Below are 19,214 nucleotides of genomic sequence, written 5' to 3'. Positions count from 1 at the left end.
CTGCTTCCTACAAGTTAACAAAGACCATAATGAAAAGCATGTGTGCTCATGGTTATCTTATAGGCTTTAGATCAGATTCATCCAGTGTCATTTCCAGCTGATGAAGTCCCACTTAGTAGAAATTTTCCATCCCACATAGTGTTCCCTCTCACTTTGTCAGGGGACCGTGACAACCAGGGATAAGATGTTGGCCAAGGGGATTTGTCCTCCAGACAAATTTCCCTTGGGAAGACTTCACAGATGGGATTGCTCCTCATTTCTTGAGTCTGATTGATCACCATATTTGGTGTCAGGAAGGAATTTTTCCCAAGATCAGCTGACGTTCCCCAGGTCAGTGTCAATTTTATGGTTTCTTTTGACTTTTGTGGCTTGGCACCTTCTGAAACACATCTATTTGTGGCACATGAAGGTCTGGAAGGATCAAGCATGTTTGTTCTGAGGAGTTGGTGGGTGGGAGGCCCTTGCTCACGACAAGGCATTTTGGATCCTTCCAACGCTTTGATGCTACAGTTCTACAGGTATACTGATTAGGAGTGCTCAAAGATTTCATTCAATACACATTTTTTATGGGAAACAATACGATTCATACTTCTGGATTAATATGAACCTTATAATCCTTCAGTTTCCTCACTTCTCCAAATTAGAACTGATTAGAACAAAACACCATTGACCAAAGAGAAATGGGTTCTGCACTTATGGAATGCAGCTGTGAGGAACCTATGGCCTGTAGTCCTAATCAGGTCCACCAGAACTCTGAATTGCTCCCACAAGGCAATTTCAGGCCAGTAACCCAATGACATATAGTATGTGATGCTTAGATCTGTGATAAGGCTCTGCTTGTTCTTTCATGGTAAAATGCAGCAGCAGGCGCTTATGTCTGATCTTAGTGCTGTGACCCCCACCGTGCTAAGACTGGAGGTAAGCCTCTGCCTGTTGTCTTGTAAAGAGCAAGCAGGGGCTTGTCTCTAATCTTCTTCCCCACCTCTGATGAAATGTTCAGTTCTTAGGGTGCAATTCAACATCAGGCTAAGGTGATTGTTCCATCAGCTCAAGTAGGTGTGTTTGCCAGACAAAACGATCTCCCCGCTCTTTCCCCTGCATTCTGTTCTGGGGGTTCATCCAACCTGCCAGAGTCCTGGGGATGGAGAGAGCGGAAAGTTTTGTTGCACTAGCCAGAGTCATTGTGCTGGCTCCCACCAGTTAAGCTATTTAGTTGAATCGTGCACTTAATAAATTATTTGAACCAATTAATCCAACTTTGCGGCTCAACAAAAAAAGAAGGGTCTTAATCCCAGTTTATGGAGCAATCATAACATACCGCTGCCACAGATGTGACTCCCTGGCCTTGCCACTCACAGCAGCAGCATCAGAAGGGGGAAGGGCAGGTAGTATATACACACATATTTGAAATATATAGGAAGCCAAATGTTCTAAATAAAAAGGAATTTGAAAGATGCTTGGAAATCTAAATATTTTTTTAAATGAGAATTTGGCTGCCTGTTAGTCTCCATGCTTGCTTGTACAATGCTAATTTACTATGAATGCCATTCACTTTGACATCATATCACCAGGAATTGTACATTTATATAAATGTTGTTAATTAGTCTTTTGTTTATCCAATGTTCACTTTGTTTTGCAAGACCGAAAAAAATAGCTGGACCATTTCAGGTCAACTGAATTTTGCAATGTAACCCACCTCTCAATGCACTCTGTATTCTGTGAAAAGAACTAGATTCAACAGTGCAATTTTAACAAGGTGGCATTGGAAAAGAATGTCATAAATGAGCATTACACTTCGTAGTTTCTACTCTGTATCAACACTGTCACGGCAGAAGAGGACAGTTTAAAGAACAAAGTAGAGGGCAGGAATAAATGGGCAGTTCTCAAAATGAAAGGAACATAAGCATTGATATTTTTCAGGGCTCTGTATTGGGTCTGGAGCTATTTAATAAATGGTCAGGAATAAGTGGTGATATAGTAAACCTCCTGATAGCACTAAAATATTAAGGAGATGGAAATGTACTGCAATGAACTACAGAAGGAACATTTCCAAACCAGTTGAATTAGAAACGAAATGGCAAATTATGTTCAGTGCCTGTGTAGAAGAGCACTAGCCAATGTGGTTTCATACGGATATTGTGGATTACTACCCCCATCATCTAGGACCATTGGCCAGCCTGTCTATGGCTGATGGAAACTATAGTCCAAAACATCTGGCTACTCATAAGGTAATGTTCATCAGGACAACAACTGTCAATTTCATATGCACATTAATATTGTCTGAACCGGTGGGAACTAACAAGAACTGATGTAGCTCTGAGGCCAGAAAGAGCCCTCAGGATTCATCATGTTCACTTCCAGTTGTGAATCTATAATTATGGCTCCTGAATCCTTATTGAACTTGGATTTTCATCTGAGCCGGAGAAGAGTGTACCCCTCCCTATCTTTCAATTTACTGGCAGGGCTGGCCCAAGACATTTTGGCACCTGAGGTGCACCACAAAATGCTCCTGTCCCACCAGGGAAGGAAGGGTGAGTGAAGATCTGCATCAGGAACAAGGGTGGAATAAAGATCTACAATGTGAACAAGGCAAATTTCATAGAACTGGAAAGAGTGCAGAGATTATCAAGAGACTGGAGCATCCTCTCTATAAACTAAATCTAAAATGTTGGGGGTGACTAAAAAGGGGGGCATGTCAGAGATTATCAAATTACCCAAAGCATGGAAAATAATGAACAGAGAGAATTCTTTATGTTTCTCATGACATTAGAACCACAGCTTTCCCAAGGGAATTGATTGGAACTGCTTTCGGGAAGAGCAAAAGGGAGTATTTCATCACAGAGTGTCTTGCCAGTGGAATTTGCTGGTGGTTTTTCTGCTGAAAATGATCTCCAGTCCAACCTGCATTTTCCACCCATGGGACAAAAGATAAGAATATTCAGCACTAAGCGACCTGCCAACGCACTCTTTATGAATATCAAATAGGCTTGCAAAATATTAAATATAAATTTAGGCCACAAATACTATGCTTATCATTAACTTTGTTTGTCTTTGTATTTTCATGCCACAAGAACTTTGTTTCTTAAAACACATGGTGGCCCTGATGAATTTCATTCCAAAATATTCTTAGCTAAAGCAGATTTAATCACTCAGAAGTTGTTGTCGTTTCCTTGAAAGTCAGCCGCGTCATTAGATTCGGCGGAGGACGTGGCTAACTGGCAGAGCTCCTGCTCTGTTAGTGAGAAATACACAGGGCATGAAGGTTCAGAGGGAAAGAATGAGAAGAGGCTAAAGGTAAGGTGGCAAAAAGCCAATTAAACTGTAATGGGAACATATGGAGATTTAAATAGTCGCCTGTGCATTCAAGGGGCATGGGAGGGGGTCGCAGACCCACCTGGGCTAGCCCCAAGTGATGCATGCCTATGCTGTGCCCCTGGCACAACCTCGTGCTTTAGAAATGTTTCTCTGTCTTCTGAGCATTATGAAAAAGTGATGTACACTCATAAAGCCCTCCCAACCATATGCACATTTAGCTCTTTCCCACACCGGCCAAATGTGTGCATGATAGCAAAGAATTGCTGCTGCACGCTGGGACTACAGTGGACACTCGGGTTGCGAACGTGTTCCATGTGAGAGGCACACTCGCAACCCGCAGTGTCTGCAACCCACAGCTCATTCGCGGGTTGTGATTTGGCACTTCTGTGCATGCACAAAGCGCAATTTAGTGCTTCTGCGCATGCGCGAGTGCCGGAACCCAGAAGTAACCCGTTCCGGTACTTCCGGGTTTTGGTGCGTCCATAACCCGAAAACGCGCAACCTGAAGCATCTGTAACCCGAGGTATAACTGTATTCCCTTCACCCCTGTCACACCACACAAACATTTTATTCGTCATAGGAGCGGGAAGGTCATGTGAACTTCCCTAGCATCAAGCTGAGTCCTTGTTGCTCAGACCAAACTAGGCTTGCCTTCAAAGCTGCTAACAGGGTGAGTTTCGTCACATGGTGTCTACTCGGATCAATGTGGTGTTTAAGCTGTTTCATCTAGCTTTTTCGGATCCCTCTGCAGTTCCTCTTTCTCACCTGAGCTTGACTGCTAAACACCAGGTACCAGCCTCTCCCTGTCTGACATTTCCAAGGTGCCAGGTTCAGAGGTAGCTGTCATCTGGTCTCCATAGACCTGCGCACAGCCAGAACCGGAGCCAGACTTTCGGACCGTGTGGTCAGGATAGAAATTGTGTTGCTGAAACAAAGGAAAAGCCAAGGGAAGCCCAAGGTTAGAATTGTTTATTCTCATATATAAAAGTCTCCTTTTTGTTTATGTTTAGTTCTTCTGCAGTCTCCCTCTGGAATGGGTGTGGGTGTTTGTAAATCTCCTTTGTGAAGAGTGATTTGTAGAGTGAAGACTGAATTAGGGGACCTTTCCATTTACGGCCTCTCTGTTATGAAATGTTTTGGTTTAGTGATCTTGGTAATGTAGCTTGTAAAGTGATAAAAATACCTTTTAGCACAAGTTACCTAATACCTACGTACTTCTTGAAAAAAACATTGCATAAGCTAAAAGTGTCCAGGGGCCAAAATGATCAAGACTATATCTTCGCCATTTGATCTAATTTTATTTTATATACAAATACAGTGGCTCTGGAGCATTCAGGAGCTACAGGTCTGTGCATGTGTCTGCATGTACAGTCCAAGGCTACTTTTTATCTTGTTTTAGATATAAAAACCTGTAATTGTTTTGATTTAGAACATGGAGCTCTTTGTAATTATAGACCACGCTTTTTGGAATGTTTTATTGTGTGGACAGGCGGAGTCCCCCAAACCCTGGGCAGCTCCTGTGTGGAATAACGACTCAAGACAACTTGCTATGGGATTAAAATTGGCCACAATTATATTTCAGATGTGGGTAGACCTTGGCTCAGGCATTGGGCGTTTATCCCTCCCAGTCCCCCGTCAGGGATCTGGGGAACATCAGAGTTATCCATAGTGTGTGGGGGGGGGTGGGCTGGCTCTGGAGAACATATGTTCAAGCAGAGAGAGCCCATCCCTGTTACGCCGCCACCGCAGGGGAGAGCAATGACAACCTCTAGGCGTATGACCAAAGCCTCCCCTCAAAACAACCCCTTCAACGGGGAACCCTGGGATCACCGCCACAAAGAGAAAGGGGACATGGGTCTCCACTACATGCCCACCCCCATTTAGGGAAGATAGACTAAAGGATTCTGCCCAAGACCTGATACCGCCCAAGTTGTGATGTTTTGCTACAGGAAAGGCAAACCTGCCAATGCAGGAGAATTCCTTTACGGCCCTTCAACAGCAACCTTGACATAGCAACGCCCGCGTACCTGTGGAGAAAAGGTTAACCTGCAAAAGAAGTCTTAACTGAGGGTGGGTAGGGTGGGAGAAGCTCTGGAACCAACTGATGATTCCCAGGTAAGATCCTCCCCCTATTGTGTGGGCAAGGTGGTCCCTCCCCCTACCTGGGCTGATCACCTTGGCAACGCCTACCCAGGCGGGATTGGGCAACTGACTGAGGCAGAGTTACCAGGCAGAGACTTCCAGGTATCCCACCTGGGGAAGGCCAAGCCAAGCCTGTGCTAGTGGTGCCACATAGGGTCCAGGGGGCTGTGCATGACCACGCAAAGGGCGCCCCCCATTTAATGTGGGTAGCGGTCATTACTGACTCAGTAAATCACATAGCTGGATCCTATACTTCATTGGCCAATTGCAACCATATATATATATATATATATGGTTGCCTCTATTGGTATCACACAGGTAAAATAGCCCAATAGACAATATCATCTGCACCTTAGATTTCTTTAAGGCCTGGGGTCCCTACAAAGTTGATGCTTGTTGCCATTCAAATGGTTTGTGTGTGCCACATCTTGTGATCGATTTTGCAGGGTGGGGCTTATTCACGTTGGCACCCTTGACAGGGGCTATGGGTGTAGCAGTGACTCTGCTACTCCATTCCACCCCATTACTTCTCAGCCAGAGTTAAGATAGCTTGCAGATGCCCTCTAGGGAGTGTCTTGGTTGCCCCCTTTGTGGTAGCAGGATGAACAATACTCCAGAAACCACTAGAGGAACATATGAAATCTTCAGCACACCTGATTCATCCATGGTTTACTTTCGTAGACAAAGTAAAAATGAAAAGGACAGAATCAGCTTTGTACTTAAAGCATCTGATTGTGACAAATATATATCTGAATGATAACCAGAATGTCAAGATGTAAACATGAAGGAAAACATCTTCTCAGACTATTCTCGGCCTTCAAAGTGGCAATGGAATGCCCATAAGTGTTTACTGCATTTTTCTCTCTTTCTGGGGACTGAGCTGTCCTTGTCCTTTGGATTAATTTATCCAGACGATGGAACGAATGTATTTTAGTATATTTTTCTCTTCCAGTGTTCATTTTCAAAAGAACACAGAGTTCACAGAGACCACTAAGGAAGGAAGTATGAGACACTCAAAGGCTTACTGGAACTCCTGCATAAACAGCTTGGGCTCTGCGGACTATGACATTTCATCAGAGGAAATAGAGTTATTATCACGTATCCCCAGCATCCAGCAAAATATGCCAATATGCCAAAGAAGACAACAAGCTCACAATCTTCTTTGCCTTTTAGGTTGCCACTTTGGATAGTGTATGTCCCTTTGTTGTTTTAGCATGATCCTCTTTATGCGGTTCTTTTGGCCATCCAGATGGAAACTGGCTTGATCCAGCATGGATCTTCTTATGTTCTTTGATCACTGTCAGAAGGCTGTTTCTTTCGACATTCCAATCATGTTGCCATAGGCTAGCATTGCTCATTCTCAGAAATAGTATTTGAATGAGGTATAGAGTGGCAATCCATGTTTAATGCTCTGGATCAGGTAATACATACAAAAGTGCTGCTGTTGTTTTTTAGTCATTTAGTTGTGTCCAGCTCTTCGTGACTCCATGGACCAGAGCACGCCAGGCACTCCTGTCTTCCACTGCCTCCCGCAGTTTGGTCAAACTCATGCTGGTAGCACTTCTTCAAATAAAAGATCTAGCTTACAGCAAAGTGTGAATCACCTGATGTGTCAACATTGTGTTAAATAGCCATGTTAGTTTATAGGACCGCCTCTACCCATATGAACCAACCTGGACCCTGTGATCATCATCTGAGACCCTTCTTCATGTGCCTCCTCTATTAGAGGCCTGGAGGGTGGCAACACAAGAATTGGCCTTTTCTGCAGTGGTTCTCTGCTTGTGGAATGCTCTCTTCAGAGAAGCTTGCCTAGTGCCTTCGTTACATATATTTAGGTGCCAGGCGAAAACATTCCTCTTCTCCCAGGCTTTTAATTAAACCACAGGGCGGGAGCCATTACCGAGAAGACCCTCTGCCTGGTTCCCTGTAACTTTGCTTCTCGCAGTGAGGGAACTGCCAGAAGGCCCTTGGTGCTAGACCTCAGGGCCTGGGCCAAACGGTGGGGGTGGAGACGCTCCTTCAGGTATACTGTAGATCATCCAGTCACCATCTGGGCTCCATATTTGCAAATTTGAACCCTGGTCTCCCAGGTTCTAGTCTGACACTCTAACCAGCATACCACACTGACTCTTTCCCCCCATTCTCCCTTTCTCTTTTGTGTCCTGTGTATTGCAAGCCAATATCAATGTGCATTATTAGCAGATCTATAAATATAGTAAATAAAATGAGAACTTTGTATTATCTCTCTCTTAGAGTTCCTATGGGTTCCTATCATGCATAAGCAGTAACTTGACTGTCTCCACTAGCTAGAACAAGTCTTGTTTCCTTTTGCCTAACCTCAGTTTCCTTTGTTAATCTCCCCATTCTATATTTGTCTAATTTAGATTGTAAATTCTTGAAGGCAGAGACTGTCTCCCCTTATAAACTCTGGAAGATGGCATGCAAATTATGAAAATGGTTACTATAAATAAATATCAGAGGGATTACAACAGACCCAGTTGTCATGCTGGGAGGCAGGAGTTAGCTATACTGTATTCTGGAGTGCAAAATGTAAAACCTCTGCAAAGTCCAGTGCTATGGGTCAGTGTTGTGTTCTGCTGTGTCCATAAGATCAGGGAAAATTCCCCCCAATAGGAAACTTGATGGCTAAGTGCCTGTCAGGTCTGTTCCTTGGGGAGGGGGGAGGAAATCTAAGGAAACATGCAGTTTTGTTGCAAACACCACTGGCTGCTAATGTTATGGCTGTCTAGATAGCATCAAAGGGACGTGGGTGGCGCTGTGGGTTAGACCATAGAGCCTAGGGCTTGTTGATCAGAAGGTCAGCAGTTCGAATCCCCGCAATGGGGTGAGCTCCCGTTGCTCGGTCCCTGCTCCTGCCAACCTAGCAGTTCGAAAGCATGTCAAAGTTCAAATAGATAAATAGGTACCACTCCAGCGGGAAGGTAAACGGCATTTCCGTGTGCTGCTCTGGTTCGCCAGAAGTGGCTTAGTCATGCTGGCCACGTGACCCGGAAGCTGTACGCCGGCTCCCTCGGCCAATAAAGCGAGATGAGCACCGCAACCCCAGAGTCATCCGCGACTGGACCTAATGGTCAGGGGTCCCTTTACCTTTTTAGATAGCATCAAAGCTGGCAAGGTGACAAGAATCACTTCTGCTCCTACAGACTTGGAGAGTCTTGAAAGCATGAAAAGCAACTACAGTAGCCTTGAAATGAAAATCAGAATGCAAATGGAAATATATTGTTGCTTGAATAACACAGTGCACATAATGCAACTCTGAGTGTGGATTTTTTTAATGAAATGTTAATTCTCTTTTTTAATTTAGCAAATTCAGTTGGAATTAGAATGCAGAGCACTGCCAGAAATTCTACACATGAAATATGCAACATCTTAAACAAGCTTCCCAGTGACTTTTTTTTTTTCCATTTTAAAGGATAATTTACTTGCAATCATACATTGGCAATAAAATACCTCTTATCATGATTTATTGGTAATCATTTTTGCATTGCAACAGTAATTATGCCCATTCAGTTAAACTTTAAATATGAACATATAATAGGAAGACTGAGAAACTAGAACATTGTCAATGGCCTGTTTAATTTGCAGGCTGGCCACCCTGATTTTACTTGGTTGAAATCCACATTTATGTTCTATCCAGAGAGGATAAAGTGAATGTCAGTATTCTACACGGTGCAAATATTTATAGCAAAGGTTCATTGCAAGGCAATGAAGCTTAATATCCTTTTTTCTTTTTTGTAAATATGGCAGTAAGAAAAATAGGCTCTCCAAAAAAAAGGAGAGGAAGCAAATAAGCAGTGAAATTCAAATCATTCTCCGCCGTGGCAGGTACTTTTGTCAGATACACCACAGTGGATGAGCATCCTGATTCAAATCTCTTAGTAATATAGAATATTTTGCTCTGCTTGACATGAAAGCAATTGCAGGGCCACCCTGGGAGCAGAAAATCAACAATACGAGAGCTGTCATTTTATCTCCCATCACTTCTCAGAGCTAAGCTTCTTTGAAAGTCTGGCATTTTGAAGGTAGCTTTGTTTTCTCAGTTTTGTATCCTAGAGTCTCAGAGGAGGGGCAGTGAAAAGAGCCTCAGCAAAGAATCTCAGGTGAGGGGCCTCAAAGAATAGACCTGCCCCACCCTTTACTTTCTGTTACAATACCCAACCATCCAGATTACAAGAACTTGAGATATCCAAGTCACAAAAACAGAAAGAGAGCCCTCCTAGGTCAGTTGAAAGGCCTCTCTAGTACAGCATCCCGTTTCCAAGAGTAGCCAATCAGATGCCACTAGGAAGCCCACAAAAGAGCCATGAGGATGGCAAGCACTCTCCTGCTATTACTCCCCGGTAGCTAATACTGAGGCAGCATGCTGGCTGTCTAGTTACTCCCATTTATTCTGAAGCCAGGGTGCTCCCACTGCTGGTTTGGAAAGCGGTATATACACAACACTAGCCACAATCCATGTCTATCCTGTAGCTATCCTGTCACTTCTTATGAAATACTGGGTTTTGATGCACAACCCCCCCCCCCCAAAAAAAACCAGTCATGATTCAAAAGGAGACAAAGACAACTCAACTGTGTTTTAAGCTCGTAATGTGTACATACCTGCTGACTCAGAAAACAGGAGATGGCATACAGTAGGGTTTCCATGCCTCCAGAATTTCCTGCCCACCCATTTCCAGGATTCATTCATCAGAAATAGCATCCGGGTTGGTGGGGGGGATTGTTGAAAATAGGGGGGATGTCTGGGAGAAGAGGGCGTATGGCAGCTGATGTCAGAAGTGTTTGGAGTTTTTGGTGAATTTCCCCCTAAATAGCTCAGTCAATTCTGCCCAAAAAAATAGGTCGACAACTTTTCTGTCCAGATTTTCACTTTTAGACATATGGCAACCCTAGTATACTGCCATCATGACCAGGCCTTTTTCCTCAGCCAGAACTCGCCAGAACTGAGTTCCGGCACCTCTCAGATGGGCACCATTGCCATTATAAGAGAACAATAGAGGCATCCGAAGTGAGTTTTGGCACCTCTTTTTCTATAAAAAAAATAGCACTGATCATTGTGCCATTGAGAGCCTTCTTCACCATGCATTTGCTTAATCCTTTTCTGAGGCCATCAACACTAATAGCCACACCTTTGGGCATCTAGTTTCATGAATTACCCACTGTTTTAGAAATGCTTCTCTTTATCTGTCCTGAATCTTCTACTGGTTAGTTTCCTTCAGTCTGGTACCACAAGAAAGCTAGAAACATAGTCCTCTTAAACAGAATAAGACCTCCTTCAATTCTGCTAAAAACTATTTTCTATCTCAAGCCTTTCATTTACATACCGTAACAGCTTGCCATAATTTTCAGCTAGAATTTGACATTTTCACAGGTCTCCTGCTTTTTAGGATGGCTAACGTTGATCAAAGCTGTTCCCATTGCCACCAATATGCAACAGGAAAGTGCTTGAAAACCGCTTTGGTGACTATGACATACATATTTGTTCAAGAATGCTTATAGTGGAGGATGCAAGAAATTGCACCTTTGGTATGGCAGCAAATTCACCTTACTGGCCATTCATGGGCTTGGTGTGTTAGATATGGTACAGTGGAAGTTTCTGTTCTGACTCTTGTGTAGAAATAGCTTCTCTTCACCACAAGAAATGAGTTTTTGATGCTTTACAGTGGTACCTCGGGTTACATACACTTCAGGTTACATTCGCTTCAGGTAACAGACTCCGCTAACCCAGAAATATTACCGTACCTTGGGTTAAGAACTTTGCTTCAGGATGAGAACAGAAATCGTGCTCCAGCGGTACGGCAGCAGCAGGAGGTCCCATTAGCTAAAGTGGTGCTTCAGGTTAAGAACAGTTTCAGGTTAAGAACGGACCTCCAGAATGAATTAAGTACTTAACTGTACATGCAGAACTAGGTTTTAAAATATTTAGTTGCAAACAGTAAGTGTTACACAACAACAAAATGATACATTGTGTATTATGCTTTTAAATTCCAATAAATCTCTCTGTTTGATCCCAGAATGAATGTGCTTTTATTTCTGGCTGTGCCCATCCATGGCAGTGGTCTCAAGAAAATTGTCCTGAAGAAAATGTGCCCCTTGAAATGAAAAACGTCCCCCACCCCTGTGTTATATCTACCAGGGAATACTACCTGCCTTTGACCATTTCAGTACAACTCACCCTATGATTTGGAGCTATAGTGTGGTGAATTTCCCCACAGCTACCATTTACCTCTGGCTACTGTGGCACAGGTGGCGCTGTGGGTTAAACCACAGAACCTAGGGCTTGCCGATCAGAAGGTTGGCGGTTCGAATCCCCGTGATGGGGTGAGCTCCCGTTGCTTGGTCCCTGCTCCTGCCAACCTAGCAGCTCGAAAGCACGAAGTGCAAGTAGATAAATAGGTACCGCTCCGGAGGGAAGGTAAATGGTGTTTCCGTGTGCTGTTCTCCACCAGAAGCGGCTTAGTCATGCTGGCCACATGACCCAGAAGCTGTCTGTGGACAAACACCAGCTCCCTTGGCCAGTATAGCGAGATGAGAGCCACAACCCCAGAGTAATCCATGACTGGACCTAACGGTCAGGGGTCCCTTTACCTTTACCTTACTGCGGCCTAGGTCCTGGCATACACAAGATTGCCCATGGAGGCCCTATTGTGTGCCGACCCTTCAGAATGACCAGGCATTGGGACCTGTGCTACACACCCCTTGCCACATGGATTCAGCAAAATAGAACATCCACTTCTCAGAAATTCCTTATAAAGATCTGGAAAAGCCTGAAGTAATCGGAATTATCTAACAGATGCCATGCTACAGCAAACATTCTATCAGTGGAAGCATTCCAATATATTGCTGTCATGTCCAGTTGTTTTTCCTCATGGTGTCTCCAACGGAGCAGATTCTCCAGGACTCTGACCGAGATCCTGCACCCTTCTCCCTCCTGGTTGACACCTGTATTTTGCTTATTCAAAAGGCATGAGGTTCTGTGGCTGGCTGCTTTGCATAGTGCCTGCCATGCAAGTGGATCGTCTTTGCATTTCCTTATCAACTCCAGTACTCTCCCTTATGTCAGAAAGAGTCATGAGTTGTTGGTATTTGACAGTGAGGACCCTGTGAATAGTATATTGTTTTGTTTACTCTCACCAACAAGCATGAGACAAAGCAGACTCTCATTCCTACAATCAGTCTTGAATCTCTAATGGGATTAGGTTTAATCCTTGTATACAGTTGTCAGAGGGAAAATAAACTTCCCGGAGGCTAGAGCTAGCATCAAATGAGTTTATTACCAGGTTCCTTTAAAAAGCAGAAAATGGAAGTGAAGACTCATACTGGAAGCTATATTATTATTGGTCATTTGTCATATAATGAGACTAACTCCAAGTTCAGTGTATAATATAAGAACTTGCAAGTGTGTATGTGGTGGGGGAAGGGGGAAATCTACCCAAACAAGTGGTGTTTTGTTTTCATTTGAACTTCATTAACTTTGTGGATAAAAGTGAAATATTGATTGAAAATTCATGAATACATATACATTCTTATTGAGGCCAGTCATAGTGTATTGATGAAAGTTGTAGTGAATTGTAAACAAAGCTGAAATTGAGCTGTTCTGATAGACCAAATAGAGCTCAGCTACAGGAGTTTCCCTTCCCTTTACATCAGAAGAAAATTTCCCCATATGCATGGATCATGTACCTCTCTATAGAAGGCCATTGAAAGCCACTGGGAATACAGTGCATTGCTGTTTATATTTATATATTTAAAATACCTGTCATTCACTCTACATCCAAGGATTTCAGGGTGGAAAACATAAAACCTTAATTATATAATTGACAGCAAGAACAAAACAAATGAAAAACACATACCAACCTGATAAAAATGTCTGACATTTTCTGTGTATGAGTTTCCATAAATGCATTTCTTAAATCATCTCACCAGCAATTGCCAGTAGAGTTCCTAAAGTATTCATGAAAAAAGTTCCCAAGTGGATGAAAGTAATACCTTAGAAAAGTAAGAAATCTAGATTTTGCAGCATTTTAGGATGACATGGTGAAACCCAATCATGGATAAATGATAAGGCCCAGCACATTTTTCTGCCTAAAGCCAAGGGTGAGTTGACAACTCCCTTTCCCTGTTCCATGAGCAGAAGCTGATTGAACAGGCACTCAAGACGTACTTCAGCACTGGCAACAGCCACAAGGATGCAGCAGGATACCCCTAGCATGTGCGTAACAAGCCTGTGGCACACATAGCTCTGGTCTCCAGTAGAGATCAGATTGGGAAATTTTTGCTGAAATTCTTATCAGTAGGGTGCAGGGGTTTTGTTGCCTCACTTTCAAGGTGGCCAAGTTGCTCACATGTGTGTTTTCCCTCATTCTGCAAATACTCCCTCATTCCAGTGGTCCTCATTCTGCAGCCTTCCCCAGCATCTGCACTTCCTGGAAAACCCAAAACATCATTTCCTGGGCTTTTCTGCAAACATGGGAAAGTGGAAAAGCTGCCTAATGTCCAAGTGACAGCTGTTCATTGTTAATTATTTTAAGTGGTGTCTTTTTACTTTGAAAGAAATTGGTGTGTGGATTTTCTTCAAACAAAGGTGAAAGGAACTTCCCTTACAGACGATCAGTGAGCACACTAATCTCAGGTGCTCAGGAGCTGGCTCACCTAGGTTCCCATGCTTTAATTAAACACCAGGGAAAGATGTTGTAATTTAAGTGAAAGCATGGGCACCTGGGGAAGATGCAGAAAGCTAGATAATATCTATAATATATACTTGCAGTGGTGAGGTAAGCTTGAAACCATGCTGGCTGAAATTCTACAGACATTCAAAGGCAGCCTGTAAATTAGGAAGAAAAATGGAAGCCTCCTTCATGGGTTTAGAGAACTTTCAAGAAACTGGAGGGCAGGTTTCTGTATACACAGTAAGTTATCTAAGCAGAACACTGGGCAAGCACTGGGGCTCCAGGGTGTTCCTTGATCCTTCTGCTCCCCCTGAGAATATTTAAATGCCTGAGTGACAGTGGCCTCTGGGTCTGGTTTCATTTCCTTTTGCTAAGGCAAAAAAAAAAATGAAATGAAAATGAAAATTGGTTTGAGGGAGAAGTGAGCACCATCAGTGGTGAGGGAATTAGGACAGAGCTACAAGTCCCAGGATCCCCAGGAAGAAAAGATACCTCCACCTTGACTAGAACCGATACATGGAACATCATCCTCCCATGACTGTCTTGGCACTTGTAGTGCTTAAGAACAATAGTGGATGGCAGGGTGCAGTGGTGATGTTCACCCAACCTCCTGACAGCTGAGTCACTGCTGCTTTGGGGGAAGGAGGTAGGTTGGATCAGTGCAAACATATTGGCAGAGTCAATCCCCTCGTCTCAGGCAATCCCCTCGTCTCCCTACTAGTAAACAGCAAAGACTCAGCTATTAGGAGGTCAGGTGAGCACCGTCATCCCATCATTGTGCAAGCTACCCTTCAAGGACACTGGTCCACCAGTACAGATCTTCTTATGGAGAAATTCCTGATACACTTCTAAAAACCCCAGGGTCTCCCAGGAAGAAAGTCTGAAAACCATTGCTCTAATTTTAGGCCAAGTCAATGGGATATTGCAGCAAAAATGTCTTTTGTTTATTCCTATGATAAACATGCTCTTTCTCCAGAACTGGAAGAGGGACACCACATCCTCACAGGCTGTATTTTTGTTGATAATAATAGTTATTCAGCAAATATTTGGTAATAATAGTAAAACTCATTACCAGCAATGAGGAACAGAGACTCCTAACATGTTATCATATTCCATGCTACTCATTTTCCTCTATTCTTTTGCTATTGTTCTATTCATTATTTAAATCTATGTGACATTTTGGATTCCTTTACCCCACCCTCAAAGATTTAATACAATGGGCAGCTATTTTGCCCAAAGTTCATTTTATGGTAGTGCTTTCTGCATCTCTATTTCTCTTTTAGATTTAATACTACCAGAAAGAATAATGCAGAAGAAAACACCATGCAAAGTTGTGTTACATACATGCACCGTGGAATAACAACATTCCCTAGTCTCAGGGCCAAATTAGATGATGCATGAAATGTATGAGTAAAATTTGTGTATCTATTTTTAAATAGTGGTCCTGTGTGTGGAGGGGGGTGGGAAGAATCATGGCATGTGGGGAAGGAGCATTTAACCCATCTCCCTGTAGTGTGATGCAAGCAAACCTTCCTCACCATATGTAAAGGTGTAGCTGTAAAGATTCAGAAGCAGACAAAGGAATGCTCCTCAGGTAGAGCTCACCTATAACTAGTGAAGGTAGGAGGATCCTCTCTCTCAAGCTCAAGAGTTTCACCACCTTTGCTTCAGTTTCACCTTTGTTGCAGATCTCTGTAATAAAATTGTGGCCCTAGTTTAACCCAGTGACATGTACGTTGCTACTTATTCCACAACCTGCTCTGATGATTTAGAAATGCTTTAGAGTGTATCAAACCCACTGGAGAGAGCTGATCAGTTGGGAGACCACACTAGTATTTGCAGAATACACCAGAAGATGACACAGAGCCTTAGGTTTGGGTGTTTAGACAAACTGCTTTCCTCTGGGATTTTGTGCATCAATGAGACAATTTCACTTTGGCAAGCAAAACCGAGGGCATATAAGCTATTTGCAGCTGAAACTCCAGTACTGACTGCTGCCACCTGCTGAACACTTTTTAACATGCTGCCACACTTTGCCATCTTCTAGTGAACATGTGTGCATCATCTTGATTATGAGAAGGCTTAAAATGTCTTGAGTTTGGATAAGGAGAATACTAACAGTAATGTTGTATATTAATAATTATAACCGATATCGGCTTAGTTACACCATAGCAAGCAATACAAAATCTATGCAGTTGTGTTGCTTTTTCCTATCATATTAAGGTTGCATGGCAAGGGGATGTTTAGAATGGCAGTATTTCTTTTGCTTTTATTGTCTGCCATCATTGGTCTTTCTTCTCTCCATGGGGTCTCCACAGTTTCTGGTAACTTTTCAAAGAAATGAATAAAAAACCCCACTGATCTTCTCCAAAAATGCAAACCATTTCTTTACGTGCATTGTTAAGCCCAAGAGTCAATGTATATTTTAATATCTATGAAATGTTCATGTCAGAAGCATGTTAAATTGAATAAGGAGGAGAGGTTTCATTTTGTTTTAAGCCCAGAAGCTTGGCCATGTTTGCTTCTGAGTGCAAAGTTAAAATGACAAAGCCACTAGGTTTGATTCTGCCTACATTTCCACTTGCTCAAAAAATAGTTTTATGTGGCAAAACTGGCTTCTTCCTTTGCAGCACACGCTTTGGGTTAAAGGTTGGGAAGATGCTATCCCTGCTTGTGAAATAAACTGCAAGGCTTTTACGCCGAGTCTTTTAAAAAGGAAGACATGAATAAACTTAACAGTTTGTGCTTTGTGTAAACCCTGGGGTTAACCTTATAAACCTGGGCTTCGCAAACTTTAAACAGTTTGGAAAGTTTCTCCATAAAATTATCTGCTTTTTGTCACGGTACAGAATGCTCTGGTATAACCATTTCTGCGGAAAGCAAACATTTTATGGGAAAGGCTTGAGCTTTTCCAGCTGAGCCAATTCAGTCTTCGAGGGCTAAACTAGGTATGACACACAGTTGTCTGTACTTTCCCTTATATGTTTAAAACAAACAAACAAATCACGAAACAGCTTCCAAAAGCCTGTGAGTTTGAGCAGAGGAATGATATCACTTCCCCTCCCTTGGACAATGTTTCTGCTCAACAGCGCCCTCTGGGCAGAGGATGTGGATACTCTTGTCATTTTATTCACTGGTGTAGATACAGACCAGAGTGTTGACTCTCCAGTCAGCAACAGTGATCTTAACACACTGCCTCCACCACCAGTTCCTCATGTGTCAAGATGTGAGTGGGAATCACACCTAATGATTCCTCCACATGGTGGTGGCCAGCAGTTTTGCCTAGCTAGCCAGTTCATTGGCTGCCCCTGCCTTTAGTTTAAAAAGAGGTTGACACCCCTGTTAAAAGAAAACATTGACAGAAAGTTAGATGCTACTGTGTATCATGCCTAGCTCGAACCTGACATGATTCTCTCCAAATGACAGAATTTCCTTTAGTTGCATTCCCTTGCGGTTTTCCATTCCCTTGTGATTCCTTGAGCAGAATCAGACCTGGTCTTTAGATAAGGCCAGTACAGGCTTCTCCATTTACTGTAATACCATTCAAGATGAGTCACATCGAGATTACCTCACATGCATTGTGCCTTCTCCTAACACTGTAAACCTCATCGGATTTCCCCAGGGCAGGCCACATCATCCCCGTTTGCCTATGCTGACCAATTTAATCCGTAAAACTGGCATTGCAACCTCCCATTTAACCTGATTTCATTACATTTGGAAGTGCCTTCTGTTATATGTTGACAACATGTTTCAAAATGAGGATTGGCTGCTGTTAGACTTTGTCAAGAGCAATATGGTCGGAATGATGTATTTTGGAAATATTATGAATTCCCTTTTCAATCTTAACTGGATCATAGTTATTAGTAATTTGTAGCCTTACATTAAATATAGCATTTGCTTTTATCCAATAAAAAATAATTAAATTCAGAATCAGAAAACTGAGCTCTGGTCTGGCTGGTGGACTTCGCATAGGCGTCTTGTTGGCCACTGCAGGAACAGGATGTTAGACTATATATAGACCTTTGGTCTGGTCTGATTCAGCAGAAATCCTTTGTTTCTGCGGGAGAATCTCAGTTTCCTACAGAAGGATAAATAAATAGATGTATGGAGAAGGGGAGAAAGTACCTTGAGTTCATTTTTATTAAAGAAGTATATAGGGAGTCTTACTGCAGAAACTAGGGTAAAATTCACTCACCACAGCTTTGATATTGGGCATGGCGAGTTCATAAACGGAGTCTGGCGATTTTGCACTAAAGCAACCAAGTGATCTGGGGTGCTGCAGAGTGCTAAAAACCATTATGACCAGTGCTGCTTTCTAGAAATCCAGAAGCATGCATGTGCACCTACACGCTCTATGCTTAAGAACTCTGGAATTAAGTGATCCTGACATTCTGATGCAGGTGTCAGAAGGCTGGCTCTCTGGCTCTGCCCCACTGAGTGCAGCATTGTTCACATAGTGCCCAGTTAAACTTTGAATTCACGGCAACTAGATTTAGCAATGGTTATCAAGTTTATCCACCTTTAAAAGGGGATAACAGAAACTCATGGAGGACAAGGCCCCAGTGGTTTTATACGGCATGTCTTCAGATACCAGTCAGCAGAGAATAACACCAGGAAGGGGCTATTGTATTCTTGACCTCCTTATGGACTTCCCATAGGCAGTTGGTTGGTCACTGTAGGAAGTAGGATGCTGGACTCATTGGATTGTAGCACTAAGCAGATTGTTCCATCAGCACAAGGATTTCTCCTTGCTCTATAGATTATTTTCCCCCTCCCCTACTTCTGTGCACCCACTGAATCTATTTTGTGGGTTCCCTCAACCCTCCAGAGCAGATTTGGGGGTGGCATGAGGGGAGAAGTCCTGTTGTGCTAGTCGCAATACTAGTATGCATGAAACTGTTTTCTTGAATACTGCCCATTACCTTAGGCCTGATCCAACAGGGCTCTTCTGATGTTCTTAAAATCCCTTGGGTCAGAATGTAACAGGTGAGCAAAGGATAATTAATGGGTGATGAACTTCTGTATCTAATGATCTGGAGTTAATTTTCTAAGAAAGTTAAAAAGAAGAAA

General features: G+C 42.9%; 1 protein-coding gene across 2 annotated transcripts in view; it reads left to right on the top strand.

The window, feature by feature from the left end:
* The window catches only part of ANO3 (anoctamin 3), a 230,818-nt gene that overhangs the window by 13,748 nt on the left and 197,856 nt on the right, over nucleotides 1–19,214 (top strand). The window lies entirely within an intron of this gene.

The sequence above is a fragment of the Podarcis tiliguerta genome, assembly GCF_965153285.1.
Source record: "Podarcis tiliguerta genome assembly, chromosome: 1".
Lineage (NCBI taxonomy): Eukaryota > Metazoa > Chordata > Lepidosauria > Squamata > Lacertidae > Podarcis > Podarcis tiliguerta.
The sequence above is the reverse complement of the archived record's forward strand: the minus strand, read 5'-3'. Positions and strand labels throughout refer to the sequence as shown.